Source organism: Narcine bancroftii, chromosome 4 (assembly GCF_036971445.1).
Source record: "Narcine bancroftii isolate sNarBan1 chromosome 4, sNarBan1.hap1, whole genome shotgun sequence".
Classification (NCBI taxonomy): Eukaryota; Metazoa; Chordata; class Chondrichthyes; order Torpediniformes; family Narcinidae; genus Narcine; species Narcine bancroftii.
This window is the reverse complement of record NC_091472.1, coordinates 200,941,969-200,947,968: the sequence shown is the minus strand read 5'-3', so window position 1 is coordinate 200,947,968 and position 6,000 is coordinate 200,941,969. Positions and strand designations below refer to the sequence as shown.

Genomic DNA, 6,000 nt, shown 5'->3' with positions numbered 1-6,000 from the left:
ATTATCTATATTATTATTTGTCTTTCGAGTGGCTCTGTGAATGGGGAGGAACCTGCAGATGCAGTGACGGTTAAATGTTTTCAGAAAGTGACTGAAAATAAAATAAATTGTTTTAAGATTTATATATTCATGTAAGTTAAGTTTGTTCAGTGCAAGTACAGTAAAGTATTTAGTCTTTTAAACCATTTATACTTTATGCAGGTGTATTAGTTGGACATTGTAAGAGTCTCAAGCAACTGGAAAACTCACTTATCCAGCACCTAACAATCACCGCATGTGCCAGATATAAGGGTTTCCTTTGTATAGTCTATTGACCAGACATTTTTCACGAGATAAATTCACCCAAGGCTCTATTCTTAAACGTTTAGAAGAATTAGAGGAGACTTTACCTGAGGCAATACAACATATTTAGAGGATTAGAGGAAGAAGGGCTCAAGCCCGAAACATCAGCAATACATCTTTGTCTACTGTGGACACTGAAAAAAACTGGCCATGTTCCTCCAGCATTTGATGTTTTTACTACAATTGCAGACTTTTTGTTTCACACATATTTAGAGGTTTGACAGGGTGAAGGTTACAACTTGGTAGCATCGCAGAATAAGGAGTAAGCCATTTAGGAATAAGTACCTTTACATGAATTTTTGGAATTGTTTACCCAAGTGATGTTGAAGGCTCATTCATTGATTGCTTTCAAAATGTAGCTTCTTAACTCCAGTGATGGCAGATTGATTCTACCTCAAATGCTGTCCATGCAGAATTTGCGTGTCCTTCCTGCGACCACGCATCCCAAGGACAAACTTGGAAGTTAATTTGTAATATAAAACTACCCCTTCATGTTACAAAGTAATAAAAATAATAAAAATGGTATTGGACACGGGAGAGAAATTTACAGGGAAAACTGATCTTAGTTAATCAACAAAGTCTGCAAAAGCCGTGCTGCGATTGTAGAACAATACAGCAAAATGCTGGAGAAACTCAGCAGGTCACGCAGTGTCTATAGGAAGCAAAGTGATACGACCAGCATTTTGGGTTTGAGCCCTTCATCAAAAGTTACTCATGTGTATTGCAATAGAAATATGTTACTATCTTGGGAACTGATATGGAGATAATGGATTAAATCACCTCATTTTGTGTTGAAATTTGCATATTAAGATACATTTCTGGTTAGTAAATGAATCAAGAAAAATGGGAATAGTGCACAAAAATAGACCCGAGGCAATAAATTCTATGGTGGAACAACTCGAAGAGCTCAGTGACTTTTTCCAATTCCTTGCGAAGTTCAGATGTGAAGGTTAAAGTTCCAAGTTTAATTTATTATCAGAGTACAAACATGACATACAATCCTGAGGTTAATTTTCTATAGGGTGGTCTTAATAAATCTATACACTAGTGCATGTAAACATTAGGAACTGTAAACAAATGCAGATACAAATAAACAGCGATATGTTATGTCCTTAAATGAAAATGGTTATCCCCTATTCTTCAAGGGTCTGATAGTTGAGTGGCAGTAACTATTCTAGAACTTGGTGGTAGGAGTCCTAAAGCACCTAGACCTCTTTTCTCATGGGAGCAGTGAGAACAGAGCATGTGCTGGATGGTGTGGATCCTTGATAATTAATGCTGCTCTCTGACAACGTTTCATATAGATATGCTCAATGGTTGGGAGAGTTATCTTGTTGGCATTGACAGAGAGGTTGTTGACAATCCACCACATTCAGCCACCTTTTCAATCTCCCTCCTGTAAGATCATCCTGATGTCCGGATATTCCAAATTTTATAAAGAGCCAATGAGGTGGCATCTGCCATGGACTTGTTGCTGCAGTAGGCAAATTGGAGTGGATCCAGGTCACTGTTCAGACAGGAGCTGATATGCTTCAGCACCAGCCTCTCAAAACACTTCACCACTATGGATGTGAGTGTCACTGGGTGATAGTCGTTTAGACAGGTTACCGCGCTCTTCTTGGAACCAGTACAATTGAAACCACTTCGTCTTGGAGATGACTTTCCGGAGCTCAGACCTACATCTCTCGTAGTATTCTTTATCTCCTGACTTAAATGCCCGTGATTTGGCTCTCAGCAGGTTCCAGATTTCACTGTTCATCCAGGGTTTCTGATTAGAGAAAACCCTGAACGATTTTGTGGGGACAAGCTTATCCACAGCTGTTTTATTTAAGTCTGTAACAACACTGGTGCAATCATTCAGGTCCTCAACGGAGTCCTTGAACACACCCCAATCCACTGTCTCAGGGCAATCCTGTAACCGTTCCTTGGCCTCACTTGGTTGTCCTGATCTCTGCAGGCTCACTTTTTACTGTGTCTATATGCAGGTAGCAAGAGCAGAGTCAAATGATGTGATCTTGGGAAGGAACGAAAGACATTCTAACCTCCTGTGCAGCAGGTGATCATTGGGCAGGGTATTCTTCAGACTAGCCTGATTAAAATTGCCGACCAGAATTTGTAAAGCGTTGGGACGGGCCGTTTCTTGTTCGCCCACAACATCACGGAGTCTCGCGAATGCCTGCTTGTGATCAGCATCAGGAGGGATATAAACTCCGGTGAGAATTAGTAATGAGAACTCCCGAGGCAAGTAGAAAGTCTACATTTAATTGATAGCTGTTCCAAATCAGGGGAGGAAGAAGTCGACATGACCCGTACGTCCGTGCACCAACCGGAGTTAAGACCGCCACCTCTTTCCTGACCAGAAGTGGTCAAGCCTGTGAATGGTGAACCCTTCTGGACAGACTGCTGGGTCCGGTGTGTTAGGTACTAACCAGGTTTCGGTGCAACAAACACCGAGATCTGCCTCAGCAGCTGTGCCTTGAATTCATCGAATTTACTTTCCAGTGACTGGACATTGGCCAGCAACAGGGTGGGCAGAGGAGGCCTCGGTCCCCAGGCCTTCAGTCGGGCTTGAATGTCGGCCCTCCTGCCGCGCTTCCGGCCTGGGCCTTTCGAGGTGGCGCCGGCATGAAACAGAAGTGGCGGGGATCGAACAGGCGGACGCAAGATCTGAAGCTCTTCGACGAGCCCGCCATGCCCGAATTGGAGAGGAAAGGTGCAGATGGCAGGCTGCGGGCGTTTGCTGGTGGGAATCCTGGCGGACCCGTCCGCCGCCACGGGGAGGAGCACTAGGAACTAGTTTACACGCGGAGTGACGCCGCGGTGATGTTTCCGCCCTGAACACAGCCGGAGTACTCACTCAGCCATGACAACCAACCGTGCCCTCCGCAACGGAACCTGACCGTCTGTTGGTGCGGGATCCAGCGGCTGCGCAGGCGCAATGGCCGAGGCTTCCCAACGACGGACAGAGCCGTGGCGATTGCCAGCACCGCGGCTGGCGTCGACCCGCGGAGCGGGATGGTGCAACCGTAGGTACCGGACCGCCCGGCGAGGGAGTGAGAGGGAGAAAGGGGCGGGAGAGGGAGAAAGGGGCGGGAGAGGGAGAAAGGGGCGGGAGAGGGAGAAAGGGGCGGGAGAGGGAGAAGGGGGCGGGAGAGCGAGGGAGAAGGGGGCGGGAGAGAGAGGGGGAGAAGGGGGCGGGAGAGAGAGGGGGAGAAGGGGGCGGGAGAGGGAGAAAGGGGCGGGAGAGGGAGAAAGGGGCGGGAGAGGGAGAAGGGGGCGGGAGAGCGAGAGGGGGAGAAGGGGGCGGGAGAGAGAGGGAGAGAAGGGGGCGGGAGAGAGAGGGAGAAGAGGGCGGGAGAGAGAGAGGGGGAGAAGGGGGCGGGAGAGAGAGAGGGGGAGAAGGGGGCGGGAGAGTGAGAGAAGGGAAGAAGGGGCGGGAGAGAGAGAGAAAAGGGGTGGGAGCACGATTATTGAAATCAGACATTTTTTGGGTCAGTTGAGAGAGGCCATCTTTTATTGACAGGATTGAAAAAGCAGCCACCAATTACTTTAAAACAAGGATGTATTTCATTGTTGTTAGGAAATGATTTGGCAAATGATGTTCCTGCAGTGAAATTAACATAAGCCAGTCCTTGATGAAACAGACATAGATTTAAATATATATCTAGTGAAAATAGTGATGTACATAATTATTTTTATAAGCTCTGTGGTCCTGGAGAAATGCTCTCATCTTTACTGAGCATACGTGTATGTATTGTGTATATGTTCAGGAAAGTTCTTTGCTTTAATAGTCCAATAATTCACTTCACTTCTCCAAGTTCACCGGTATCAGGCAATTGTTATACTGTGCACAGAATTTAACATTTATGAATTTTCACCAGGCTCTGGTGCTTATAGGTAAATGGTTACCACTCAGGAAGGTTCTTGTTGGTTTCAGAGAAAGATATTTATTGCTCATTGGACACACACAAACTGATTTCCTCTAATCAGCCACTTCAGTGTCTTGCCAAAGAAACTTGCCCCATCATGAGTTTTCCAAATGATAACTTCTTCCAGGTCTCGTTTCCCTTATTTCAGGAGAAACACTCTAGCCAGCCATTTCCTCTTGTAAGGACTCTCAGGGTTTTCAACAGGCTGAACTCAGAGCTCACAACCTGTCCTCAAAATGGGGTTTTCAACAAGCCTGCCGGCTTGCCATGTTGCAGCCTCTAAAAGCTTCTGTCGAACTGACTTTTTTTCTCTCTTAGAGAAATCCTGTTTGTTCCTCTCTTTCTCTGCTTATAAAAACCAGAACCCCTCCCAAGGCTACAAATCCAATCCTTGAAGGATCTTTATCCACACTTGAGCCCCTGACTTTGCTCCATTTGCACCTACTTCTGAAGTTTCTTCAAAACCAGTTCCATTGTCTTTTGCAAAGCCACTGGCACCTGAATGTCCCTGCATCAGCAAAGCTCTTGCATTTCAAATAAGATGTGAAGTGTAAGTATCTGTGGTGACCTACACAAAACCCCCACAATCCTTTTAAAGACATATTTATGTATAATATAAAATATAATATAACCCGTAACAATACCATCAGTTTCTCCAGCTCCATTGAGGCTCTCGGTCTGGCTTTCCACTTTAAAATGTCTGAAATGTGCTCCTGCAGGAAGGGTCAGGTCACCTTACTGTTCAAACCATGCTTGCACAGTAAAGATGAGAGCATTTCTCCAGGACCACAGAGCTTATAAATATAAGTTACAATAGAAGTTAAATATATTAAAATGTTAAGACATACTGTAAAAGTCCATGGTACACTATCCATATATGTTCCGGGTATTCAGGAGTCTGATGGCTTGGGGGGAAAAAACGCCCAATCTGGCTGTAAGGGCGCATTTGTGGCTTCCTCTCTGCTGTAGTTGATGGACCCACAATATTTTCTCAATTTTTCACGTGCCTGCTCTCACCTACCCCTTCTTCCTCCAAACAACAGGAAGAAAGATGGAGTATTCCTCTAGGTATTGCACTAGAAACCCTGGCTAATTTCCACAGAGCTGAGGTGGAAAGTGTGCTGCCCGGCTGCATCACGCTCTTGTATGGGAACACCAATGCCCCTGAGCATAAAGCCCTCCAAAAGGTAGTGGACACAGCCCAGGACATCACAGTCAAAATCCCTGGTACTGAGTATATCTATAGGGTACGCTGGTGTCGGAGAGCAGCGGCAATCCTCAAGGCTCCATGTCTCCCAGCACACGCTCTGTTCTTGCTGCTGCTATCAGGAAAGAGATATAGGTGTCACAAATGTGAAATCTGACGTGAACCCAAAGGAGGCCAAGATCCCAGCAGGCAGGGGGAATGAGAACCAGAGTGCTAGGGCTGAAGAAGGGGGAAACAGCATTAAAGTGAAGATGTCAGACATGCGACAAGACAAAATAGTAGCCGGAGGGATGACAGAGACACAGTATGTTCAAAAACTGGTCTCAAGGTATACTTCCCACGGGCAGTGAGAATGCTCAGTGACCAAAGGAACTGCTCATGTTAAACATCTTGAGACACTAATTTGCACAAAACTCTTTATTTCATAAGATATAATACTTGTCCTTCATATGTATTTTTTTGTATAATACGTGTTTTTGCACCAAGTACTGGAGAACGCTGTTGTCCTTGTACAATCAGATG

The 6,000-nt window shown here is 45.5% G+C and overlaps 1 protein-coding gene across 1 annotated transcript in view; it reads left to right on the top strand.

The window, feature by feature from the left end:
* The first annotated feature begins 2,863 nt into the window (after positions 1-2,863).
* sxph (saxiphilin) overlaps positions 2,864-6,000 on the top strand; it is a 184,933-nt gene continuing 181,796 nt past the window's right edge. The window contains exon 1 of the mRNA XM_069933630.1: positions 2,864-3,368. The gene's annotated coding sequence lies outside the window, so the exon portion shown is untranslated. The remainder of the gene's footprint in view (positions 3,369-6,000) is intronic.